General features: G+C 48.2%; 1 long non-coding RNA gene across 2 annotated transcripts in view; it reads left to right on the plus strand.

Moving 5' to 3' along the window:
• The window catches only part of LOC125154357 (uncharacterized), a 524152-nt gene that overhangs the window by 352496 nt on the left and 144509 nt on the right, over positions 1-27147 (plus strand). Inside the window, exons 3-4 of one of the 2 annotated variants that reach the window (XR_007147773.1) lie at positions 19408-19466; positions 20387-20528. This is a non-coding gene — a long non-coding RNA (uncharacterized LOC125154357). The remainder of the gene's footprint in view (positions 1-19407; positions 19467-20386; positions 20529-27147) is intronic. The other variant, XR_007147774.1, reaches the window with a different exon arrangement.

Genomic DNA, 27147 nt, shown 5'->3' on the forward strand with positions numbered 1-27147 from the left:
GGCACCTGGGTGGCTCCGTCCATCGAGCATCCGACTTCAACTGCGGTCACGATCTTGCGGTTCATGAGTTTGAGCCCTGCATCAAGCGCTCTGCTGTCGCCACAGAGCCTGCTTCAGACCCTCTGTCTTCCTCTCTCTGCCCCTCCCCAGCTCACACTCTGACTGTCTGTCTCTCTTTCTCAAAAATAAATAAACATTTAAAACATTAAAAAAAAACCCAACAACATAAAAGTGTATTATTATCTCCATTCTAAAGATGAGGATACTGAAGCACAGAGAAACCAACTAATTTTCCCAATGCCAAGTGGCTAGTTTATAAGTGGCCAGACCAAGTGAAGGGACCAGGTGATTTGACTCTCAAACGTGCCCCTCTTAACTAAGTGGCTTCTTGCCATGTTATTTGTAATAAAGTAAAAACGATATGCCACAGACCAAGAGAAAGTCTTTGCAATTCATAAAAGCATTGAAGGATTAGTACTCACAATATATAAAGAACTCCTAAGTATCAATTAGAAAAAGACAAGTCCATTCGACTCTCATAGAAACCCTTACACTTTGTGCATAGGGAAGAAAGTGCCACGTTTTCTCTAGACATAACTCTTGCTCAGGCGGGGAACAGACAAGCTAATTGTGGCCGACACACATTAACGCTGGACAGCCATTAAAAGAGATGAATTAGGGGCGCCTGGGTGGCGCAGTCGGTTAAGCGTCCGACTTCAGCCAGGTCACGATCTCGCGGTCCGTGAGTTCGAGCCCCGCGTCGGGCTCTGGGCTGATGGCTCAGAGCCTGGAGCCTGTTTCCGATTCTGTGTCTCCCTCTCTCTCTGCCCCTCGCCCGTTCATGCTCTGTCTCTCTCTGTCCCAAAAATAAATAAACGTTGAAAAAAAAAAATTTAAAAAAAAAAAAAAAGAGATGAATTAGATTGACATGGGTCAAACCAGATAAAGCCTAACATTATAAATCTGAATAAGAATGGACGGCAGCAGTCCTTGTATTCTCTAACACCACGATGGTACAGTTTTAAATCTTGCAAAACTCGCGTATTTTGGATTCTTTGATTGCGAACACTACATTGAAAAAAAAAACCACACAAAATGCTTATCTATATGTAGTTCAATTGTTATAAAGTGAACCACCGTGAAACGACATAGCCGGCATCCCAGAAGCCCCTGTGTATCCCCTTCTGGTACAATCCAGCCCCTTCCGTCCCTGTACAGATAACCCTTAGCCTGTCTTTCTGTGTATTTCACCCTAAGGAAGAAACGTTCATTTTTGCTTGCTTCTGAACTTTATTTAAATGAAATTAAACTATATGTATTCTTTCCAGCCTTGCTTTTCTTGCTCAACATTATATTAGGAGTATTTTTCCATGATTATGCGTATAGCTGCCCTGCGTTCACTTTGATTTGCTTTATAATAATCCTTTCCATGAATATAACAAAAGGAGTTGATTGGTTCTATTGAGGATGGACATCTGGGCTGTTTCCAATTTTCGACCATGTAGTAAAAGTAGCTGTAAAGAAATTAACACTTCACAGGGGACCTGAGGCATTTGCTACTTCCCAGAGGTAAAGGAGGGTTTGTGATTTTCAGATGTTAATGCCATGCTTATTTCCTTAGCCAAAACAAAACAAAGCAACAACAACTAGAATCCAACATGGCAAAATGTTAACATCCGTTAAAGTTCTGCAGGGAGCACAGGGCTGGGTCTATTACGTTCTGTACTCTTCCATGGGTTGAAATTGCCTATCGTTTTCAAAAACAAACCGTTGGGGCGCCTGGGTGGCGCAGTGGGTTGAGCGTCCGACTTCAGCCAGGTCATGATCTCGCGGTCCGGGAGTTCGAGCCCTGCGTCGGGCTCTGGGCTGATGGCTCGGAGCCTGGAGCCTGCTTCCGATTCTGTGTCTCCCTCTCTCTCTGCCCCTCCCCCGTTCATGCTCTGTCTCTCTCTGTCCCAAAAATAAATAAACGTTGAAAAAAAAATTAAAAAAAAATTTAAAATAAAAAACAAACCGTGAAGTGCTTGACGGGTGTCGCCATTCTCTGCCACGTTCCTAGATCCCGAGGCAGATTGCAAACTTCCATCTCTGATCCCAGACAAGCAGAAAGAATCGCTCTGATGTGGAGACTGCAGGGACCGACAGAACAGTGAAGGGCCCGCTGCTCCTTCTAACATGCCCACTCAGGTGGGCCCCCACACGGCACCGACAGGCACCCCCCCATCCTGGGGCATCTCCCATTGTGATCACCCCCCAACTGGATTCTGCCGGCAGCTGTGAGGCATTGGACGTGTCACATCCTCCGATGTGTAGCCGGTTGCACAAAACCAGAGCATAAGGAGCCCTACTGGGACAGGTGGGGAGGGGGGGTGGCTGTGTCCTAGCCAATTCTGTCTGGATTGCCTGCCAGGGTGGGGTCTGGAAGGAAGTTATGACTTCAGTCCATAGCGGGGTGATACAAAGACTTACCTTGAGTCACATGGTTGGGAGATCATCAGAAGGAATCTGTCCCACAGCGTCCCCCTTTTGCCTCTAACTGCGCCTCAGTCAGGTTCCACCATTAGAGAGCCATTCCTTTGAGTTAAGCCACAAGAGACTTGAGCAGAAAATGAACTCTAAAAGGTTGGGGGTGGAGAAGGAGGGATCACTCTTCAAAAAGCCAGACACTTAACATATAGCTTTTCATACACTATGTTTTACAAATGAGAATACCTGTGAGGGGCTCCTGGGCAGCTCAGTCGGTTAAGCATCCAACTTTGGCTCAGGTCATGATCCCACAGTTGGTGAGTTCGAGCCCCGCGTCAGGCTGTGTGCTGACAGCTCGGAGCCTGGAGCCGGCTTCAGGTTCTGTGTCTCCCTCTCTCTCTACCCCTCCCCTACTCACGTGCTCTCTCTCTCTCTCAAAATTAAAAATAAACATTAAAAAAATAAAAAAAAATACCTTTGAGTTGTTCACAACTGTACCCACAGAAAGTGGTAGGGCCAGAAATCCATGCTAGGTCTCCCAGCTTCTGGAATCTTCAAAAATGCTGCCTCTCAGTTATCAAGTTCTACGGGATTCTAATCCTCTGTGCTGCAACGCACCTCCCCGATGCTGCTGGCTGAAGCCTTGGTTTTAGATGTAGGATCTGACGTACGGGAAACGACTGGCCCAAAGTCAGAGGACAAGTTAGTGCTAGATGTGGGGCCACGCCTTCTGAACTCAACGGCACATGTCTTGAAGTTATACCATGAAATCTGTCACCCCACTCGGTCAGGTGGGTTACTTGGAATCAATCTGTAGTTATATCCTGAACAGCTAAGGGATTGCACGGAAGGGGAAAGTTCTGGGCAACGAGGCAGGGATCTGGCCCCGCTTTGTCTTAGCCGCTTTCTGCCCCCACATCCTGGACCCCATGACTTCATGCCCCTTGACTTGCTTCGTCTTGTACAAGTAGGATGCTTTGTACATAAGATGGAGGTAATAGTACCGACCCCACAGGCTTGTTATGACAGGGCGGCGAGGTTTAGGAAGTATTTGGAAGCCACAAAGTCGTTGCTCTTCTTTTAAAAGAAATTTTAAAATGTTAATTTATTTTTGAGAAAGAGAGAGAGAGAGAGAAGGAATCCAAAGCAGGCTCCAGGCTCCGAGCTGTCAGCACAGAGCACAACACGGGGCTCGAACCCACAAGACAGGAGATCATGACCCGAGCTGAAGTCGGACGCTTAACCGACGGAGTCACCTAGGCGCCCCTGGTAGTTTTTATGAAAGAAGCCTGTGGTCATTTGGCCACGATGGATACTTCTCGATCCTTTTTGCTCTGACTGCTCCAGCGACATGGTCCAGATTTAGCCTGATTGTTCTTCCAGCTGACTTGTGCTGGCCTTGAGGATAAGGAGGGCGTGTGAGCCTCTCAGGTTCCATGCATTTGTGAACCCTTAATTTTGCACACGTGCTTTGGATGTTTACTAAAATGTTAGTGATTCGTTCATTCATTTACGAAAGTCATTGAGGCCCTCGCTGCCATGGGGTAAACCCACCCGGTTTCCCATAGGCCCCCGATCAAATACATGGAATACACCATCATGCACGAGGGAGGTGATACGTAACTCATGAAGCAATAAACTCCCTAAAAGAAAATCAACACTACTGAAAATTTAGAGTGTTGTGTTTAATAAAAAGGAGGGCATGTTTTCCTCTTACTTATGAAAGAAAAAAAAGGAGTTAAAGAGGTACTTAAGGGTTTTTTGGGGGGAGGGGGTTATTTTGCACTGTTCACACACAAAATTTCCTATGCCAATTTGGTGATAACCTTGGCCGATAGCTATTATTTTTCTAAGTCTGTCATGACACCCTTAAAATGGGAGCAAAACAAAATAGACGCTCATTAACACACGGGCTTCTTTTTTACCTTCTTAGAGTATTTTCTTCTTTAAAAAACTAGGAGTGGGGGTACCTGGGTGGCTCAGTCGGCTAAGTGTCTGACTTCGTTGGGTCTCTTCGTTCGGTTATGATCTCGCGGTTCGTGAGTTTCGCGTCGGGCTCTGTGCTGATGGCTCAGAGCCTGCTTCGGATTCTGTGTCTCCCTCCCTCTCTGCCCCTCCCCTGCTTGCACTCTCTCTCTCTCTATCTCTTAAAAATAAATAGAACATTAAAAAAATTAAAAAAGACCCCTAAGAGTTAATATTTATCAAAGCTAATGCACGCATCTAGGTTTTCAAATATCAAATAGTACCCGAAGGGCTTAGAATAAGGCACCGCGGTCCCCCACAGGGCTTTATCAGCCACCATCTTGCCCTCTAGAGACAATCACTGGCTATTATTTTAGCTATTTTTCCAGTATTTATCTCCATATTTCTGAATAATATGTGTAGTGGGACAACAAATCGATTAATTTTTTTTTTTATTTAAGGGAGAGAAAAAGCACGTGGGGTAGAGAGGCAGAGGGAGAGAGAGAGGGAGAATCTCAAGCAGGCTTTATGCTCAATGTGAAGAGCCTGACGCGGGGCTCCATCCCACGACCCTGGGATCATGACCTGAGCCGAAATCAAGAGTCGGACGCTCAACTGACTGAGCCACCCAGGAGCCCCTAAGGACAATAAATAGATGTTTGCTTTCATCACAGAATCGTAGCTATAGCCTCAGAGCTGAAAATAATCGGTGCTGAGAACTCCCGCAGTCTAAAGAGAATGGACAAGGTGACTAATCTCCCAAGGTCTTCCTAAGACGTGGCAGAAATAAAAACAGCTAACACCTGTGCCAGGTCCTGTTCTAAACTCCTGCAGTTCACCGACTCCTTTCACTATTGTCGTGACCTTAGGAAGTCCTTCTGTTTTCCAGATGAGGTCACTCAGGATTAGACAGGTTAAGTCATTCTGACCGACGGCAGAAAGAGGTTTCTGTCTGCGGTGGCCTGGCTCTTGACCGTCAAATGGCACTGCCTCTTGCTGGCCTGGTTCTTACCCTTCCCCTGTAGCCAGAATGAGCAGAGCATGAGAAACTCTCAAAGGATCTCGCCTTAGTCAAATCGCGGCAAGGATTAGCCAAGCTCGGGTCATTTTGTGGGCACTCCGCTGGAAGGCACAGCGAGATGCCAGGATGTGTGATTAGGTGGAGTCAGAAGAGGTAAACGTGGCGGGAGGGGGGGGGGGAAGACTCCCGAGGGACCTTCCAGAAACTCACCCGGATGCCCGAGGAGCGAATCGGGGGCCAAGACTCTTGCCACGCAGTCGAAATCTAAGACCAGCCAGTCAGTGTTAACCAGGAGATATCAGGTCAACAGAAGGATGTTTGCCCCTTTACTCTGACCCCCACTTCCAGAACCCCCCGGAGGAGGCTGAAATTCCCAACACGTCTCCTCTCCGCTTGGGGCCCTTTGGCAGAGGCTAGCCTGGGATGGGAGAGAAGGAGGGCGTTCAGCAGGATCGAAGACTGCGGTTTTAAAATGAAGGAAGGTGGATTGGACATTTCACGCCTTTCTTAAAACGATCAGAGAGCTCGGGGCCCCGGCCCAGAGGTTACTAAGCACAGGGAAGATGAAATTCAGTATAGCACAGCGGAAGGCAGAGATCACGGGAGATAAATAAAACCATTGTGCGTTTATCCCCTCACCTTGGACTGAGAGCACTCCCAGCGGCTGGCAGGTGCGTTAACTGAATGCCTCTGTTTTTTACTGTTGCTTGTTGATGGATCAGTTTAAATATGTTCTCATGTTGTTGTTGTTTTATTCTCGTGGCAAATGATGAATTAGTCCTTTCCATGCTTCTTCCCTGCACGCACGCCTTTTCTTCCCTAGCCTACGGATCCATCTACCTGTTTAGGTAAAATGTAGTTCTGTGTGGCCATGTCTTGTTTTCTGGGTGCCATCAGGCCTATCCAATCTCTCCAGATGCTTGTCTTCGGTGTCTGCTCTCCGAATCGGCTGCACGGTTTTTCCCGGAAATTCCCTTGGTCAGCGTGCTGCACTGGGTTTAGTGTTTCCAGATCCCCAGCCTTCCTTTTCTTTCCCTCCCTCCCTCCTTTCTTCCCTCCCTCCTCCCTTCCTTCCTCCTCCCTTCCTTCCTCCCTCCCTTCCTTCCTTCCTTCCTTCCTTCCTTCCTTCCTTCCTTCCTTCCCCTCTTCCCTCCTTCCTTATTTCCTTCCTTCCTCCTTCCCACCCTCCCTTCCCTCTCTCCACCCCTTTCCTCTTGAGTTGCTGGTTATGCATACGTGACCACCATGGTTCCCGTCACCATGTTATGCCACGACGTCAGAGAAGCCCGAGGATAGGAAGCACGGGGTTAAGTCGTGTGAAGTTGGGGTGAGGGGCTACCCAGGTGCACTGTGTAGAAGCGGTTGCCACAGTAGCAGCTAGGGCAAGAGTTGGGGCAGAAAGGTTGGCAGTGTGCACGGAGGTGTTGGATACAGCCTACTCTTGCACCATCCAGATTAAGTTCAGTCCATCACGTGATCCCCTTTATAAGGTGGCAGGTGGCAGGTGGCAGGTGGCTGGTTCTGAAAAGACATAAGACAAATATTTTCTTTATTTCTATAACAACCCACAGGTTCTACTGCTTCATGTAATCCAAGGATCAGATGTAACATCTATCATCCCTTTCTTACGTCAGCTTTTCTAGATTTCCCTCACCATTAGCCAAAATCTCACTTGGTTCAGGTTGATCGCTGTTGGGGTGACCTAGACCGTTATTCCTGAGGGGTCTGAGCCCTGAGTTGCTTTGCCTTTCTTGGCTCTGTTGCTTATCACTCAACGTGCCCTCGTCAATTCACCAAGTTCACCGAGCACGACGTCAGTTAGGAATGTCCCAGTGAATGCCTTGAGTTCCAGATATCCTCTCCTTCTCTCTAACCTAGATCCTCGTGGTACTCAGGGTTAATTACTTCTTCATATAGAACTACTCTTTGTTTACTAGTCCCTTTGATGTAAGGACTCCAAGTGACTCAAGGGTAGTCATCTTCAAGGTCAGTAAGCAAAAAAGTGAAATTCCTTGTAGAATGTTAATGTTTTAAGAAACACACTTTGTGAGAGATCTTTCTTGCTTCTTGCTTGTTCCTCTTTCATAGTTTCCTGTACTTGTTTCACGATTGCTGTGTCTTATCTCTCTGAAGATAGGAAACGCGTTGTGGGGACGAATTTTGGTATCCTGCTTTATTCTCAATTCCTCTGGGTTCCTTTTTCATCTTCCTGTGGGCTTTGGTATCCCTCTTTTGTGTTGGAACTTTCCCCTAAGACTTTGGAGAGCCTTAGAATCCCATTCATATTTAAAAGTGATTTAAGGGGCACCTGGGTGACTCAGTTGGTTAAGCATCTGACTTCCATAAAGGTCACGACCTCAGGGTTTGTGAGTTCCAGCCCCGAACTGGGCTGGCTGCTGTCAGCCTCCTGGTGCAGATCATCTGTCCCCCTCTCTCTTTGCCCCTCCCCTGCTTGTACACATGCTCTCTCTCTCTCTCTCTCTCTCTCAAAAATAAAAAAAATATCAAATAAATTTTTAAAAGTGATTTAAAAAAGCTGAATGAAATCCTGTAGTTGGGGGATTCTAAACAGGGTGATCAAGCAGCGATGACTCTCTCAAATGTTAACATCTTGACTTCTTATCTCTGAGGCTATTCTGTGTCTCAAAAGAAGAAGTCCTCCAATCTTCTGTCCCGAGTAGCACTGGCTAGTTGTAGGGGTGCAGTGAGCAGACCAGGAAATAGAAACTTGGTGACTAATATCTATTTTGTAGGCTTTCACTTAATTTCCCATTAAAAATTTTTTTTTTATTTATCTTTGAGAAACAGAGACAGAGCGCAAGCAGGGTTGGGGCAGAGAGAGAGGGAGACACAGGATCCGAAGCAGGCACCAGGCTCTGGGCTGTCAGCACAGAGCCCGATGCGGGGCTAGAACCCACAAACGGTGAGATCATGACCTGAGCTGAAGTCAGACGCCCAGCCGACTGAGCCACCCAGGCGCCCCAATTAATTTCTCACTTGTAGTCCAACATTTTTCACTTGTGTTCTCCACCCTGTGTGATGGTCCTACATTTGGAATTACTCTATTTTGGTTCCTCCGGAGAATAAACTTCCTGTTTTCTGTTTGGCAAAATACCTACTTACCCGCAGTAAGTTTGGGGAGATTCCTGTTCTGTCCCCTGAATTTCAACCCACCTACTTATCGTCAGCCCCACACCTGGTAGCTGCCTTCTCTTGCCCCGACTGCTGAGCTCGCTCAGAGCTCCAAGGGACGATCAAGAAGCTTACTTTGCCCAGTATTCGCCTTAGCAGGATCCCGAGTTTATCTCATTTTGGCATTTCAGTCATTACTTCATCCACTTCTACTCTTCCAGAAACCTGCTGAGCTCTCCGGTCTCCACATTTTCTCTAAGTGCCTCTTGTCCTGTTTTATTTTTTTTACCTTCTTAATTTTTTATTGGGATGAGATCTACACCACCTGAAGCTTGCCATCTTAGCCATGCTAATTGTACGGTTCAGGATCATCGATTGCCTCTACGATGTCGTGTAACTGTTACCACCCTCCATTCCCCGAGTTTTTCATCAGCCCAAAGAAAAACTCTGTACCCCTTAAGCCATAATTCCTCATGAATTTGCCTATCCTCGCAAGTTTGTCCTTATGAATTTCCCCCGTGATTTCCTTTCAGACCCATGTTTAAGAGTGTGTGGTTTGTGGGGCACCTGGGTGGCTCAGTCAGTTAAGTGGCCGACTTCGGCTCAGGTCATCACCTCACGGTTCGTGGCTTCGAGCCCCATGTCAGGCTCCGTGCTGACAGCTCGGAGCCTGGTGCCCGCTTCAGATTCTGTGTCTCCCTCTCTCTCTGCCCCTCCCCTGCTCACGCTCTGTCTCTCTCAAAAATAAACATTAAAAAATTAAAAAAAAAAAGTGTGTTGTTTTAGTTTACATGTTTGTGAATTTTCATTTCCCTTCTGTTGTTAATTTCTAGTCTCATTTCATTGTGTTCAGAGAAGATGCTTTGTATGCTCTCAGTCTTTCTTAGTTTATTGAGACTTGTTCTGTGCCTGACACATGGTCCTTCCTGGAGAATGCTCCATGTGCCCTTGAGAAGAATTACATTCTGCTGGTGGTGGGAAGAATGGTCTGTAGATGCCTGTTGGGTCTGGTGGGGTTATCGTGGGGTTCAAGTCTTCTCTTGTTGTGGCGTTCCATCCATTATTGAAAGTGGGATCTGGGGGCGCCTGGGTGGCTCAGTCGGTTAAGTGTCCGACTTCGGCTCAGGTCACGATCTCACGGTCCGTGAGTTCGAGCCCCGCGTCGGGCTCTGGGCTGATGGCTCAGAGCCTGGAGCCTGCTTCCGATTCTGTGTCTCCCTCTCTCTCTGCCCCTTCCCCGTTCATGCTCTGTCTCAAAAATAAATAAACGTTTAAAAAAAAAAAAAGTGGGATCTGGAGGTCTTTTCCTATTATTATAGCATCCTTGGATTTTATGACCTTTCCTTCCCTTCCCTTCCCTTCCCTTCCCTTCCCTTCCCTTCCCCTCCCCTCCCCTCCCCTCCCCTCCCCTCCCCTCCCTTCTCCTCCCCTCCCTTCCCTTTCTTTTCCTCTCCTCTCCTCTCCTCTCCTCTCCTCTCCTCTCCTCTCCTCTCTGAGGGATTAGAAAGACAAATATTCTGGGTCAATTATTCAGGTCTAATCAGACCCTCATAGTGCTTTATTCTATATAAAAAAACAGAAATGAATATTTTAAAGGATCGACTATACAGAAAGGACTGCGTTAGTTTCTTCCACAATTATTTCACCAAAATCTTTCTGAGACCCTTTGAAATAAGTATCGTGGCTATTATTTTACAGATGAAACAACTGAAAGCCAAGTTTCTCAGGAGCCTTGCCCAAGATGACACGCTAGTAAAAGGCAGACCCAAAACTCACACTCTGGTCTGTCTCATTCTGAAGTAACTCCCTTTGCATGGCCTCCCGTTCCCTTGAACGTTCTTTGTTTCCACTTTATCTCACGGGAGCCTCAAACTTCCTTTGAGTTGGATAAGTCCTGATGCTTTGACTATTGCTTCCTCGACAAACGAGGAAGCTGAGGCCAAAAACGTTAAATAACATTTAGGAACCTATGGTGAGGTTTGATGGTAAAGCCAGAGCTATCACCAACCTCCCTCGAGTCTGAATCGCAGGCTCTTTCTCTGACGATACTTGAATCCCGGGTCTGAGGAAAACCAAAGCAGCGGATGTTATCCCAGTTTTAATTTGTGCCAAGATCCAAAGACGGGCTTTCTTATCCCAAAGAAACAGCCAAACGCAGAAACGTATGGAATGAAATGGAAACATAAATGACATTTTCTATTAAAAAATGAACACGTGTATGCAGCGGGAGCACCAGAGGCTGTGGGACCCTAACACATTAACGACAAAGACCGTCCTTTAAACAAACCTACTGACCCCTTACTCTCCCTGCCCGCGCCCCCCCACCCCACCACCCCAGTCCGTGACCTCAGACCCAATAGGGCATCTTGAAGCTTCCCTGGTAGATCTCTGTACTGGCTGTGGGCGGCACACTCCTCTTCCCTCAGTTTAAACTGACTTTGGGGGAGTCCCCCCATCAGCAGGCGGCCGAAGCCTGTGTCTCTGTCCTTCTCCCAGTGCATGCTGTCAATCCTAATGGGGAAATGATCAGCTCCTGCCTTCCCCTGTCTCTCCCGATTAGAATCACGGGTGCCTTCCGCCCCGGGGACCAGACTCAGTGTGTTCCTGAGCCAGCCCTGACCGGTGCAAAAGCTGGCCGGCAACCTCAGCCCCGCCAGAGGGACAAGGGCCTGGAGTTATTCAGAAATAAGTGAGAGTCCTGCCTTTCTCCAGGAACCCTGCAGTCCGCCATGGGGCTGGAGCTCTCAAGTCTGTCCTCCCTGGCTTTCGACCGCCACCTCCTGCGGGGGCTGAAGCCTCCTCCCTCTCGTTCCCAGATCCCAGATGGCTCCCACTGTCAGGAGGGAGACTGCCTTTTGTGCTTGTTCAGAAACCTGACCAGCCTGCTTGTTTGAACGGCTTTGTGGACCTCTTGCCTGAACCACCCTGTAGCGCATCGATCTCTCTGTGCTGCCGTGTGGCTTGGATAATCTGACATATTGGCCTTAGACCCGGGCAAGTGGCCTTTGTCCTGCTCACAAAGTCTGTGGACTCCCACCAGGGCTATCCTCCAGCCAGGGGTTCCCCTAGGGGCAGGAAGCCACCTGGTCAAAGGGCTAGAGCCCACACCTTCTCCTTCTAGACCTTGTCCAGATACTTGAGATGCAAGAACCCTTTGCCTCATCAGCTATGATCCTGTTTTCAGGGCCTTTGTCGGGTTCTCCCTTGTGGGCCGCCATTTTATGCACAGCTCTGGGCTTGGGGCTCAGCCGAAAGGTAGCTCTTCGCGTGGGGTGTGGGCAGAGTTCGGACATGCGTGAGTGTGTAAGGCCTCTTGCCCAGCAGGACACAACTTGAAAGGGGAGGAATGAGTCAGGCGGGAGTTAGGGGCGAGGGGCTCCACAAGGCCACATTCGTCACAGAACGTAGAGGAAGGCCAAGAATTCTCCACTGTGGTTTGGCTCTTTGGGCTGTTGTGAAAGTCTACTTGTCAAAGAGGAGATATGGAATAGAACCCATTTTATCGGGCTGTCTGTTAGCTTGACTTATAACTTGTTAATATTTTTTTCTGCATGGCCTTCTCTTACCCTGGACCCCACAGGAGTCACAGGTGGGTCCGGGCTCAGCCTTTGTCCCGTTCAGTCCCAGCTTCGTCACTGTCACTTGTTCATGTTCTTCAGACACCGTATGTCTCATGCTCGGGACAAGCAACAGTGTGACGTAAATAGCACTTCAGCCTTACAGGAGGTAGAGAGAAGCAAACCACATTTAGAGAAATTAGAATATGCTAGTAAAAATCACAGGGACTGGGGCGCCTCGGTGGCTCAGTCGTTAAGTGTCCGACTTCAGCTCAGGTCATGATCTCATGGTTCGTGCGTTCGAACCCCGCGTCGGGCTCTGGGCTGACAGCTCAGGGCCTGGAGCCTGCTTCGGATTCTATGTCTCCCTCTCTCTCTGCCCCTCCCCTGCTCGTGCTTGTGCTCTGTCTCCCTCTGTCTCTCGAAAATAAATAAATGTTAAAAAAAATTTTTTTTTTTTTAACTCACAGGGACTTTAGAAACCAGGAAACCTAAATCCCAGATTGACCAGCAACTAATTTGATTTTTTCAAGCCCTAATTTCCTCTTTTGATACGTGGGGGACACAGTCTTTACTTTAAGGTTGATGAAGATTGAATAAAATGTACCAGTCCAGAGTCTTGCTCCGTGCCTGGCCTATAGTCAACACTCGGGAAACAAGCCTCTCTCTCCTGCTGATTTTGAAAGGTTTCATTCGCCTTGAACAAGATGAGCTCACGGTCTTTTCCAGCGTGTTGCATAGAAAAGACATTTGCTACTGCAGCCTGACATCTATCCCCAAAATGATCCTTCCCATCACCATCCGGTCCATTCTTGGACACCTGCCTTCCCCCCTCTGGTTTCCCAAGCTGTCCGCTCATCAGCTTTAGAAGGTGGTTTTTCCAGCCGCACGGGCTGCTTCCATTTTTGCTTCACCCTCATTTGCAGTGATTATCCAGGATTTTGTCTTTGTTCCCTTTGCCATGAGCTTTCCCCATGAGCAGTCCTGGGATGTGTAGTCTAAGGCATTCAGATTGACCGTCCTCCCTCTCAGGCTCTGGCTGTCGTGACAGGTCTGGGTGTGGGTACCACCCGTGGTTGAATGATTAAGTCCTTTGCAGTGCCCAGAAGTGAACGTAAGGAACTTCGTGCCTAGAAAACTTCCAGGCAAGCGACACTGTAACTCCTCCAAGTCTTTGTTATAAGTTGGTGTGGTACAGGTTTCTTGGCAAAGTTGGATTTTTAAAATTCTAACTTGGGTTAGTTCAACTGAAAGAGAAGACATTTTAGCCTATAAATAGAGTTCTATAACCAAATCCTTGGAAGGATCCTGGCTGCATATATGTAGAGGATATATAAAGAGGTGAACATTTGGCAGGGAGAAAATCTAGGATGACTGGAATTACTAGAACCTTCTAGCTAGGAAATTCTCTCATAGGCTACGGCCTCACAAAATGGCGCCCCATCCACCCAGCTGCCCAAGGAAGAAGGAAGCCTGGACCCATTCTTGCCTTTGTCTTTCCCATGCCGATAAAGGCTTGAGTGCGGGTAGTTTATCTGGGCAATGATGGCATGAAATAAGAGCGAGGGGCTCATGGAGAAGGTTGGAAAACAAACTCGAGGATGAGTGATGGAGTTGGCGGCCATCATGGAAGATGGAGCCTGACCGCCAGATCTCGGGACCAGAAGAGCTTGCACCTCTGCAAGTAAATCCTTTACGCAACTCAAGATTTTCCAGTGTGACTCTGTCCCCTGCTTCCTGCCTGGTTGCCAGTTATCACAGACTGGATTGAGTGGGGCATTTAGGGAGTTCTGGTCACCCGGTTTGGGAGCCTCAAATCTCGAGCAGGAGACAAAGTCATATGGGTGAAGATGGCAGGTCCCCGGCCCCAGCAGGTTGGAACTCAGAATCGGAATCCACGCCTTGTAAGGTAGCTTTATGAATACAGTTCCCAACTGGGGGTGGCTTGGGACTGAGTGTTGGCTGCTTTCCAGTTACTGTTCCTTCCTCCTCTGCCCTGCCGTCTCTGTGTCCCAGAAGCTGTCTCCCCCTCTGGCTTCTGGTTGAGTTCAACCCAGGGCAGGAGGGGCAGGAGGCTCAGGGGTTTAATCTCCCAGCTTCCTTCCTTTGAGGTTCCCGTGACCTGGCTGCATCCCTGCCTGAAATGCCCCGGCCTCATCAATCAGTCCCCTCTCCCTCTCTTTCTGGGCTCTGGGAATCCCACCCTCTTCCTGTCCCTGCCGCCCCAGGGCAGTGACAGCTAGTACTCTTATCAATGGCTCCTCTCACTAAACTTCCCTCCAATTTCCTAGGTTGAATGTGCCATCTAGATCCCGAGCCCCCCTGTGGGTAAACTGGGTTTCACGCTCGGGAACAGTCCCGGAGGGGAGGTAGGTCCAGGAGGCAGCCAAGAACTCACAGGAGAATCGGCCGGCCTGGCACTTGGGCACCAGATGCTCAGTTCCCTCCAGAAATTCACACCTAGGCTGGGGAGCGACAGACTGTGTCCAGACCCCACTTTCTAGAGGGGCATGTACTCCTAACACACCCTTGAGCTAGACCCCCATGGCTCGGGGCATCCTGCGAAGTAGGGTTGACAGAGCAGGTGCCACAGCCAGCTGGGCTCCCGGGTTTCCTTACAAGCAGGTGCCCAGGTAGCTGTCGTACAGAAGATGGAAACAGATGTACAATGAGCAAAGCGTCATCACGGGTCAGGTGCTTTAGCCTTATTCTCATTCGCTCTCTGTAGCTGCCCTTGACACTGCTCTGGTCATCCCTGTTGTATGGATAAGGACCACGAGGCTTCAGAAGGTTCAGGAAGTTCCCCTACATCACACAGACAGGACTCGCACTGATGCTCTATGCGCACTGACTCACTCCTCCCCAGTACAGGGGGGGACAGGGGGAAACGCAGCGGTCTGTGCAGGTAACCCTGTTGAATGTTGTTCTCCCTCCCCGCCCCCGGCCCCCCTCCAGCCAAGTCTCACTAATGTTGATCTGCAGGGTAATTTTCTTGTCACCTGTATAATTAATGGGCCGCACACGACAGTGGCCCTCTGTTATTCTGCTTCTCGAAGATATATTTCAAAATGAATAGCTGTTTAACCAATCACTTGGCAGACGTATTACCCTTAGGTGTTTCTGTCAGTCAGCGTTTTCACACGTCGAGCCTGAAGGAGGCAGAATCAATTTGGGTATCTGCTCTGGGAACGTGGAAGCAGGCACAAATTAGAAATTCTGGGAATATCAGAACTTGTCGCCTATTAGCACCGCACGGAGCGCGGATCGCCCTTGCAGGCTCCTTGGCCTGGCGCTCCAGCGCTCCGGCTTGTCTGCCACTTTTAATAAAGTGGGAAGAGGTCTTTTGTAGTAGCTCTAAGATAACGTCTGCACAGCGTGTCTGTTCCTTCCCGGCAACCCGAGCATTTACTTTGCAGCTTCCTCCACAAAGGCTTAGGGCGGTAGTCTTGCACCATTTTAAAACCTCTGCTGGCCTGGGAATGAACAGGCCGTGCATTGGTCCGAAAACAAAACGGTGCCGCATTCAAAGGGTGCTTCGCGGTGTCTTTACGCCTTTATGGGAAGATCCTCCCCGATGTTGGGGGATGACTGAAGTATTCGGATGACGTGGTAATTTCTGAGAACCGACCGTCCCAGTTGACCTGGCCCCTTCCCCTGCCCAACAGTGATATTTTTTTTTCATTTTTAAGTTTATTTATTTATTTAGAGAGAGAGACAGAGCAAGTGGGGGAGGGGCAGAGGGAGAGGGAGAGAGAGGGAGAGCCCAAGCAGGCTCCGCACTGTCAGCACAGAGCCTGACATGGGGCTCAGTCCCACACACCATAAGATCATGACCTGACCCAAACCAAGAGGCAGACACGTAAGTGACTGAGTCACCCAGGCGCCCCTGCCTGCCAGTGTTTGAAGAGGCCGAGATACTCGTAGAAACATTGCTGGTGGCCAGTCCTTGGCCTATGCCGGAGGTCACCTGTCGGTGTTGGAAACGTCCGGAGTCCCTGGGAGCAACCCTCAACCTATGAGTGATGGACATTGGCGAATAAACAGCCCAGCTTCCACAGCGCTCGGTGGGACAGTTACGAGGGGGACCCACACGGCTTTCCAAAGGGCTCCCCTGGGATTGAGCCCAGCTGCCTACAGTCGGAAGCTGTTGATTCACAGCCCCACTTGGCATATGTGAAAGCAGAGGTTTTGAGAAGATTGTTGGTCATTCTTCTAACACTCCATTCACACAGAGTGAATGTGTCTCACCTCGCCCCTTTTGGCCCCCTTTTACCTCAGCCATTGCCGCCCAAGTTCAGCTTCACGCAGGTGGTCTGACAGCTCCTTGTGTCGTCTGAACCGTGAATCACGCTCTTTCTGCTTCAGATTTTCTCAGAGGCCGTGGACTGAACACCGGTGGGAATCTTCTTAGCATCTAACATGCTCACTTTCCAAATGTGGGGGAACTATCGTCCTCTGGGCCAACCCCTGTGGACAGGAGACAGACACCCATTTACCGATGGGTGAATACTCCCCTCTTCTGCCCAACTAACTGGTGGATATGCTATGGGACTAAGACAGCCCAGAAGGACCAAGGCCCGGGAGCCCTTGGAAGTGACCACCTCACGAGTGGACATCCCTAACCGCTCTCCCTCCTTTCTTGAGTAATTCTCCAGTCCTCTGCTTCTGAGTCCCTTCTCACCCACACCAAACCAAGCCCTACCTGGACAGTGGTCATGTGAGGTTGTGCTCTCTGGAGGAAGACAGGCAAAACAATCGATACCGGAAACATCCCTAGAAAGCAGACCCTTAGGATGGGATTTGGAAACCGGACCTCAGCGGGCCCCACTTCAGGGGAAGGGGGGTGTTGCTGACCCCTGGCCCATAGAGTCTCACAGTGACCGAGTTCCTCAGTGATGGCAGATAGAGAGTGCTGGCTTGCCTCGAACAGGGGACTTTGACAGGTATGGGGACAATGGTCAGGGCAGAGCCTTTGGAGTTCACTGCCCCTGGTTAACGGCCTTGGAGAAACAGAAGGAAAGGCTCAGACCCGTCAGCCATGTACTCAGGGCACACTGTGGGTGTCAGAAAGTCTCTGTGGAAGCGTTTAGAGAGCTCTGCGTGTCCTTTAGCTAAAGGACAATCTGGGCCGAAAATTAGACCCGGGATCTAATTTTCAGCACAGAGATCGAAAAAAAGACTGGATGCATAGCTTTACTAGGTCTCCCACATCAAATAAGGGCCTTAATAAGGAACACTGGCACCCCGAGAACAGGGATGGGGATTTTTGTTGGTAGCCTGAGAAGCTCAGGGCTGGGTTCAGAAACTGTTCTCTCCCTTGAATAGAGAAGAACCATCTCCCCTTGCCCTGAGGTCTGAAGAAGTCAACTGGCAAGATGATGCTTGCTCACCTTATGACTCACCCCTGCATCCCTGCATTGACCCCAGAACGATCACGAGGGTCAGGCCACGCAAGAGCACAGCCACTCTTGCTCTGGAAGGACATGGCATAGTCACCGTTGCAAGAATTGCCAGACTTCGCAAATATGCGCTGGGAAAAATCATGGGAGGAGCTGGGCCAAAGGAGAAGTGAATTCTGCAACACGAGGAGGTGGTGTGGACAGATATCTTGCTGCTCAGGCCATATCCCCCAGCAGGTTTGACCCTGCTACGGACACCCATCCATGTCAATCAGCGCGTCCGAGTGCCGACCCCTTGGAGTCCAGAGCATTCTGAAGCAAGGCCGTGCCTTCCGTGGCAGAGGCCTGCCTGCTGTTGGAACATCCCCTCCAGGCATGTCGTGCTTTAGGAGAGACTGCATGACCATGGGCCATCGTGGGACTAGGAGGACAAAGTTGCCCGCCATTAGCGAGGTGTCTGCAAATGTGCTTGAGTCACAAGAGGGAGTGGGCGGAGCAACAGCTGATTGTGTGATGGAAATGGGACATTTAGAACTGGATCTGAACAATTCCCAAGGGCACAGATGAGAAACAAGAACAGATGGTCTAGACTTCCATGTTAAGTACCTCTCTGGGACGAATGCCTCTCCTTGAACTTACACTTAGGGCTTTGTGGTGTTCCAACTGATCCTCTGACAGAAGGGACATTCAGCCATGGTTCAGGGATGGGTTCCTATGAGTATAATTATGATAATTCCAGGGTTACACAGAGATACGTATATTAGATGAACGTGTACAGATATTAATATCACATATTAACATATAGATGATAATATTGAATACATTCATCCTCATGGAAATGTACCGTTACACACCAGATTATCCCCGAAGGACAGAATGTAAAGCAGATGTTTCCAAGGGACAGAGCTATGACTAGTACTTTGTACTTTGTCACCGTACTTGTACTGGTATCATGAAAGGGGAAAAGACTGAAAGACCGGAGAGGAGGATGTTTAAGACAGAGGCAGGTGGATAAATGCATCGGAAGGAACACAAAGTGGGTTAAACTGTGTGTCTCATTTTCATGCTCAGCAGAGAGCGTACTCCTCACGGCGGTCCCTCAGTGACCTGATGGATAGGATGGTTCATTGGCGGAGGCTAGCCATTCTCTCTCCCAGGCCACTTTGGTGCCTGTACAATGGGCTGTAAGGGTGGTCATGGGAGAAGGGATGGAGGTTACACATTGGCCTAAGGCTGATCTAGCTGCCGCCATTGCTGAATACCCAACTTGCTGGCAGTGGAGATCGACTGTGAGCGGTCATCATGGTGCCATCCATGAGGCGACCGACCAGCCATTCGGTGGCAGGTTGATAAGTTGGTCTTCATCCTAGAGCTGACAGCTTTTTGTCTTCATTTGAATTGCCACTTCTTCCAGATATGGTCTGTCTTCCCTGTGTTTGGTTCCTCTGCCAATGCCACCATAATAGCACCTGATTTACTGACCCGGATTATCCCCAAACTGGCTTCAAACCAAGGGACCTATTTTAGGACCGAGGAGGTGTGACCGCGAGTGCATGGCCACAGGATCTACTGGTCCTATCATAGACCACATTGACCCCCAACGGCCACGATACAATAGAAGAATGGTCTGTCAAAGTCTTGGCAATTGTGCCAGCTCGAGTGGGCAAAAATCCTGTGGGGGTGGGGCACTCGTCCTCCCTCCAGGATGCATTGTATGCATTGAACCGACAGCCAATGTGTCATATTAACTACAATACGATGCAGTTCTTGGTCAGGAACAAAGCAGGGGAAGTAGGTTTGGTTTCTGTCACCGTCACAGGTAGTAACGCATCTAAAAAAGATATTCTTCTTATCTCTGAAACCTTAGGTTCTGCTGGAATAGAGGTCCCGCTCTCCAAGGAGGAACGTCTGCCACGAGGGGACACGGTAAGAACTCCACCGAACATGGACCTGTGACCTCCACCACCTGGTCATAGTGGGCTCCTCGTTTGTGTAACCCAGTAGGCAAAGAAAGGACTTATTTTAGAAGAGATCATTTCCCTGACCACCACGAGGAATTAGGGGTGTGGCGACACAGTCACAGCAGAAAGTCATCCATAACGCTGTCCTCCCCGAAGGAGCCCCAGAACAGCTGGAAAGGGACAACAACAGCCACACAGTTCAGGAAAGGCAAAGCCAATATAAAAACCCAGACCCAGAAGAAGAGCTGGGTCACCCATTTAGTAAGTACCCTGGACTTGCCAAAGTGTCGGCCAAAGCCAAGAAGGTCCAGAAGAGCAATAAGTAAGAGATACGAGGATCTGTTCTACCCTCGAGACCAATTGTGGTAGCAAAGATTTTAGTTTAGTCCATGAACCTGCTACAAGGTGTGTTTTGTGGAGATTGCTGCCAGCCATTCACCACCTTGAACGACTCTGTGTCAGACTTCACGGTGAGCTTGAGCAGATCATAATAATGGAAGCATTGGGCGCTACTGGGTCCAATGCTCTCCTCTACTGTCAGATAAACAGTCCCGAAGGTCATTCTGCATAATTCCTCAGAGAATTCCAGTAGGGTTGACCTCCAATTTCCTATCGCAGTGGCTGGCTTGATAATTCACCCTTGTCTTGACTTTCCTTTTGTATCCGTTAGCTTCTGCCATATAACAAGCCATTCCAAACTTTGCTAATTTAAGATACAAAACAAACAAACAAACATTCATTTGGCTTTATAAATCAACGTGTCAGTTTGGGTAGTTCTGCTTCACCGGGCCAGGCTGGGCTGATCTCAGCTGGGCTTGCTCACACATCAGGGGTATTCTAGAGTGGCCTTTGCCGGGATGTCATTGTGGTTTTTTGGTCCTCCAGCAGGCTAGCCTGGGCTTCTTCACACGGAGGATACAGAGTCCCAGAGAGAACACCGGGAAACGTCCAAAACCTGTCGATGCCTAGGCTGGAACTGGTATGGTGTCCCTTCTCACACATTCTGTTGGCCAAGAAACATCACAAGGTTAGTCCAGATTCAAGGGATGGGGAAGCCTAATCTATCTCTTGGTGAGGGGGAGCCACAAAGTCACATTGTAGAAGCACGCAGATATGGGGAGGGAAACCGTGGAGAAGAATTTTGCAAATATTCTGCCATAGCCTCTGTGATTGTTAGTCTTATGTGCCCCCTGGGCTGGGTGACGGTGCCCAATTATGTAATCAGACACTCATCTCCTATCTCTACTTTTACTCCCCTTCCACGTATTCTCGCCCCACAAGTCAGATGGGTCCTGGTAAAGCGCTAAGTCAGATCGCGCAATTCCGCTGCTCACCATGCAGTCGGAATTTCCGTTTTGCTCGGGGTGAACACCAACACGCAATCGCTTTCGAGGCCCAACGTGATCCGGTCTTGATTTCTCTCTGATCTCATTTCTCGTTCTTCGTCTCACGCGCTCCAGCCACTCTGGCCTCCTCCTCTTCCTCAAGTGCAGCAGACATGCCGATGTCTTGTGGCCTTGCTCCTTATCCCCTTCTGGAATATTCTGCCCCGAGATGTCCCCGTCGCTCACTCCCCATGGCCACCAGGGCATACCATCTACGTCATAGCACAGACGCATGCCATGTTGGAGGTCGGTTGGCCAGCCCCGTAACTTTCAAGTTGGGAAAACTGAGGAACACAGAGAGGCTGAATGACCTCCTTAGGATTTGACGTAAGCAAGGAGACGAGCAAAAGAACCTTGTTTCGCGTGTCTCCATTCTAAGAGATGTTTCTCAGAATAACCGTGTTGAGAGAAAGAGATTTGGCAACTGATCAGCCAGAGAACGTTTTCATCCATGTTTCTAGGCATAACAGGGGGTTATTAAAACTGGGATGCGTACAATGATGGATGGGTATTTAATCTTGCACTGTGTGGGAAGCAGACCTGGAAACTTCCGTGTCTCCTCCCTCCCTTTTCCTCCTCCGCAAACACTGGAGCTCAACGGAAGCGATCCCCACGTGAAGTGGCTGGGAAGAGAAGCCTATCCCAGCCCTGTACTTTTAACTGTGTCATATTCAATATTCCCTGGCAGGTGCAGAAAACGAGTCATTTCCCCTACTCCTCTCAAAATGTCCCTTTCATGTTTCATAAACAACAGCTTTGCTACGCCATTGTCTCTGTTAGTTATTTTCATAATTCATAATTATCTTAGTTCTTAAAATGTAGACGTACATTTAAAAGCATGATCCAATCGTGCTTGATTGCTGCCACATTGTGTTCAAGGTAATTACCATTCATTTGGCTTTTGAGGCTGTTGAATAAATTTTCCACATGAGATTCCTTAATTTGTACATATTTTATTGCTATAAAATAGGTATTGGCAAGCTGCCTAAACTGTAGTGAAGGCCTTTAATTCCTATCACTATGTGATAAAACAAATTGAGTGCAAACTGAGAGGCTTAAGATAGAACACTTGAAATGGATTCCACGGGTTTTTTTGCCTTTCCCCTCCCCGCCCCCCCAAACCAAGTTCCCCCAGGTGTGAGACATAGGTAAGATTAAGGTAGCTTAGTTCAGGCTGAGAGCTCAGAACTGTTTTAGCATTTGTATAAAAATGATAATGTCCCTCCATGATGGCAAACCTCTCTCTTCCCAAGATCTATTATTCCTTGGGGAAAGGCTGTTTGGAGAGAGAAGGTTATTAGCATTTTTCATGCATAGTAAGAGAAATGGAGTATTCTCAGAACAGAGCCAGGAAAGTCTTGGTCGAGGGAGAGACCTGGGCTGGGTGTGGGGAGACCAGGGGCCAGGAGCTGTTGTGGCCTTTGGGAGTCCTTCGGAAGGTCTGCTCACTTGTAAAATTAAGGTGTTGGAAGCCGTGATTCCTAAATTTAATTCACAGTTTGTTTCCCTGAAGCTATTGGTATCGTGGATTTAGCCAGGAGATCTTTCTACTGAGGCTTTCTCTAGAGTTTTAAAACTCACATCTACCCTTTTTCTTTTGCCCACCTTCTAAAATTAGTGAGATGAGAAGAGATGAAGTTGTGGAAAGGATTCAAGTGTTGGGGCAGGTGAACTTCAAGATGTCTCCTCATCCAGACATTCTGTGACCCCATCTGGTCAATGGAAGCTCTTCCGGCTTCTTTGGTCTGATTTCCTCCCACCTGAATCCTTCCCACCAGCTCTGTGTCTCCCTGGAAACTACCAAGTGCATTTCTTGTCCTGGAAATGCCTCCAACTTTTCTCTGCTTTTCCAGAGTTTGCTCTTCTACCCAGATTTAGGGTAGTCGGCATGACTTCTATGGGGCCATTTCCAATGGCCCCTACCCACAGCGACAGGTGTCTTTACTAACAGCCTTTTCCACCTAGTTCCATAGTCCCTTAGATTATTTTCTGGTGTTTGCTACATATTTCTCTTCTTGCAATAACTAATGATATATTCTTCGAGACAAGAGTCGATCTTGTTTCCTTCCTTCTTTGGTTTCACCCATGTTGAGTACTGTAGCTGTTATTTGATAGATGGTCACTGACGGACAGGTCCAACATGATTAGTTTATTTACAGACATTTAATTGGCACATTTCTTCATTCACTCTGGAGCCTATGGATGGACTGAGTCTGGTCTCCTCTACTGAAAGCACTGTTTTTTTTTTTTTAATCTTTGACATTTTCCTCCCCCAAATGTTATTGGTGCAGGCACATACTTTAGATTATCTCTAAAGGACACATGACCCCTCTTAGTGTTTCTTGTGGGGTTTCACTGTTAGTAGTCAAGAGGAAATAGATTTAAAGGAAGAAATTTCAGATACTCCCAAAATTATGTCCCAAGATTTTCTAGTCATGGCTGCTCCTAATATTCATGTAAATATTTGTGTAAATACTCATGTAGATATCATGTAAAAGGACCAGTTTCCTCTCTTCTCGAATGGGTCAGATTCCTCAGCTGAAGTCAGCAGAATCCACTCTGGCCATTTTGAGCAGGAAAGAGGGGAGTCAAGGGTATTAAATAGTTCACAGAGACCAGATAAAATTGGAGCGACACTCTGAGTCGAGTTTCTAGGGACGGCTCCTGGAAGCCCACCACAGAGCTGGCCTGCTGGGGGAGCTGTTGCCAGCCTGGGTCCCAGATCCCACATCCTTTGCTGCGGTGGGAAGCCGCCAGGTTAGTAAGCCCATGCTCCCCACTGCCAGCCCCTGGCCCATGACATGGTCAACCCTAGACCCATTGTTGCCATGACCAAGAAGCTACAGCGGTTACTGTTGGTCCCCAGAGCACCAATTCTCATATAACAACTTCTCTTGGTTATAATGTTCAGGTCCTTCTTCGGGTGTCTTGTCTGCATATCCACTCAGTCGAGTCTGGATCCCATGAAGAAACCTAGGTGTATGAGAGTCTGAGAAATGTGATCTCTATTTTCCAGCCTTTAGAGTTTGGAAAGACCTTCTAGGGGTCAGAGTGGGGATTGAGTGAACCACATCCTAGTTATCTTTCCAGACCAAAGATCATGACAGATTTGCCCAAAGAACTTCAAGATCTCTCTTCGTTCAGACATTCTTTAGCCCCACCTGGTCAATGGAAGCTTTTCTGGCTTCTTTGGTCTGATTTTCTCCCACCTGAGTCCTTCCCACCAGCTCTGTGTCTCCTTGCAAACTACCACGGGGGCGTCTATGGTTGTGCTTTTTTTGTCCTGGAAATGCCTCCAACTTTTCTCTGCTATTCTCTTTAATGCTCCTAAATGCTATACCTTAGGGGCACCGGAGTGGCTCAGTCAGTTGAGCATCTGACTTCGGCTCAGGTCATGATCTCACGGCTTGTGAGTTTGAGCCCCGCGTCGGGCTCTGTGCTAACAGCTCAGAGCCTGGAGCCTGCTTTGGATTCTTTGTCTCCCTCTCTCTCTCTCTCTCTCTGCCCCTTCCCCTCTCACACTGTCTCTCTCTCTCTCTCTCTCTCTCTCTCTCTCTCAAAAATAAAATAAACATTAAAAAAATTAAAAAACATTTTACCCTCCGGTAGAGTGAACGAGAAAAGGAAATACCTATGAAATCACAACCCGTTGGCATGACAACAGCCTGTGATTGCCATAGCTGCCATTTAAGTACAAGGATGACAAGGGGCAGTGGCAGAGATAAATCGGGGACGACGGGAGGTTTAAACAAATCCAGCAAATTAGTTGAAGCCCCTCCCTGCTTCTTGTGACCCACTATGGGGACCAACAGAAATGCAAGCACTGGGAATGCTGTTATGAATTCCCTCTAATGTATAAAGTCAAACCACCCTGAAATCTCAGTAGTTAGGTAGGCTGAGTAAGAATTTGCTTAGAAAATATCACACAAGCAATAATAATTGAGATGTGCTGCAATCAGTTGTTTTATAAGTAGCTGAATCCTGTCCAAGCACAGGCATCGGGACCTATATTATGCCTGGGGTCCTGGCAGTTGCCGACCCTAGATTTTCCTCCAAACCTTAGAAAGAAGACCAAATCTTTATGGACATGCCTACATGGATTTTGACAATGAATGGGAAGAGTTTTAGCCCTGACCCCTACAAACTGCTGATCTTCGCAAAACAGAATGTTGAGAAAGCATTTCTTATAGCTCTTAAATGGAATTCAATACTAATACATCGTGGGTCGTGAGTACCTCTGGCCTCATCCCAACTGTAAATAACTCATTTGTAATTATTTACTAGCGTCTGCTATTGTAATTGTAAATAACGGGCTAACAGGGGCATCTTTTGTGTTCACCATTTTTAACTTGTTCTGCAAAAACTCAAACATACACGGGAGGAGAAAGAATACCAGCGAACCTCAAATACCCATCACCTAACTTCGACCATCATTAGTTTATAGCCAATCGTTTTTCATCTATACTGACCTTCCCAGATGCCTATCAATGTGTCAGTATATTTAAAAAAATAGGGGCGCCTGGGTGGCTCGGTCGGTTAAGCGTCCGACTTCATCTCAGGTCATGGTCTCATGGTTGGTGGGTTCGAGCCCCACGTCGGGCTCTGTGCTGACAGCTCAGAGCCTGGAGCCTGTTTCAGATTCTGTGTCTCCCTCTCTCTCTCTCTCCCTGCCCCTCCCCCATTCATGTTCTGTTTCTATCTCAAAAATAAATAAACATAAAAATTACTTTAAGAAAATAAAAGAGGGGCGCCTGGGTGGCGCAGTCAGTTAAGCGTCCGACTTCAGCCAGGTCACGATCTCGCGGTACGTGAGTCCCCGCATCAGGCTCTGGGCTGATGGCTCGGAGCCTGGAGCCTGTTTCCGATTCTGTGTCTCCCTCTCTCTCTGCCCCTCCCCCGTTCATGCTCTGTCTTTCTCTGTCCCAAAAATAAATAAAAAACAAAAAAAAAAAAAAAAAAGAAAAGAAAAAAGAAAAAAACACATAACCATAATGCCAATGTTGCATCTTATGGAATTAACCATTGTTTTTTAAGGTTATCAAATACCATTTCAATGAATACATTCCTCCAATTTTCCCACAAGTATCTTTTACGCAGTTGGCTTGTTGAATGAAATCTACTTAAGGGCCAGACGCTGTGTGGTTGATATGTCTTGAGAGCGTTTTTTTTTTTTTTCATCAATAGATTCCCTGTTTTTCTCTTTATGAAATGGTTCCCTTTGCAATTTACTTTATAGGCAAACCAAGCCATTTGCCCTCTAGAGTTTCCTACATTCTAGGCTTTGCTGATCGCATCCCGACGGGGTTGTATTCTCAATGTCTTGCAAACAGGTACGCTATTTCTGAGGCTTGATGTGATTCAAGTTGGAGCTTGGGCAGGAATTTGTCAGAGGTGGTGGTGTTACCACTTGCAGGAAGGTTGACGTAGAGGGGAGACTCATGAATACATGGTCAACGCCTGCTTCCCTGATCACGTTCTCGTCTAAATGCCCTGGCGATTTCCGTGTCAGGACATTCCGTCTTCTCATGATGGGATAGCTGGCCTAGCCAACACAGTGTACTTGACTCTGGTAACGTGGGAATGAAGGACCTCCCCCAGAGAACTCACCACCTGGAGGACAGAGGGAGGCACAGATGCCAATGGGATCTACGAGATGCCATGGGAATGCAGTACAAGCTTACAAAATCAGTCTCAGGGGGAACATAACGTCTTCCCAGCAGGCTGAATGCCAGGTTTAAAGGGATAACCAGGAGTTAACCAGAGCAAGGAGGCTGGAGATGTCAGTCCAAGGACGTCCTGGAATTCTAGCTAGAGAATTTTGATTTCCTTTTGAAGGGCTGAGTGAGTTTAAGTATGGGAGTGATAGGGTCGGATTTACACTTGAGCAAAATCACTGTGGCAGTGTTTTGGACGTGGAATTAAAACTAGAGATCTAGGGGCACCTGGGTGGCTCAGCTGGTTAAGAATCCAACTTTGGCTCAGGTCATGATCTCGCGGTTCATGAGCTCGAGCCCCGCATCGGGCTCTGTGCTGACAGCTCAGAGCCTGGAGCCTGTTTCAGAGTCTGTGTTTCCCTCTCTTTCTCTCTGCCCCTCCCCTGCTCATGCCTTGTCTCTCTTGGAAATAAACATAAAAAACAAAAAGAAGAACTAGGTGAGATCTATATTTTCCTGGCATTTCCACGGCTCGGGTGGGCTGGGCCCTGAGAATCCTAGAGTTGTGCTTCCCATCCAGACTTTACTACTATCGATGTGAGGGGCT

Source organism: Prionailurus viverrinus, chromosome E3, assembly GCF_022837055.1.
Source record: "Prionailurus viverrinus isolate Anna chromosome E3, UM_Priviv_1.0, whole genome shotgun sequence".
NCBI classification, from domain to species: domain Eukaryota; kingdom Metazoa; phylum Chordata; class Mammalia; order Carnivora; family Felidae; genus Prionailurus; species Prionailurus viverrinus.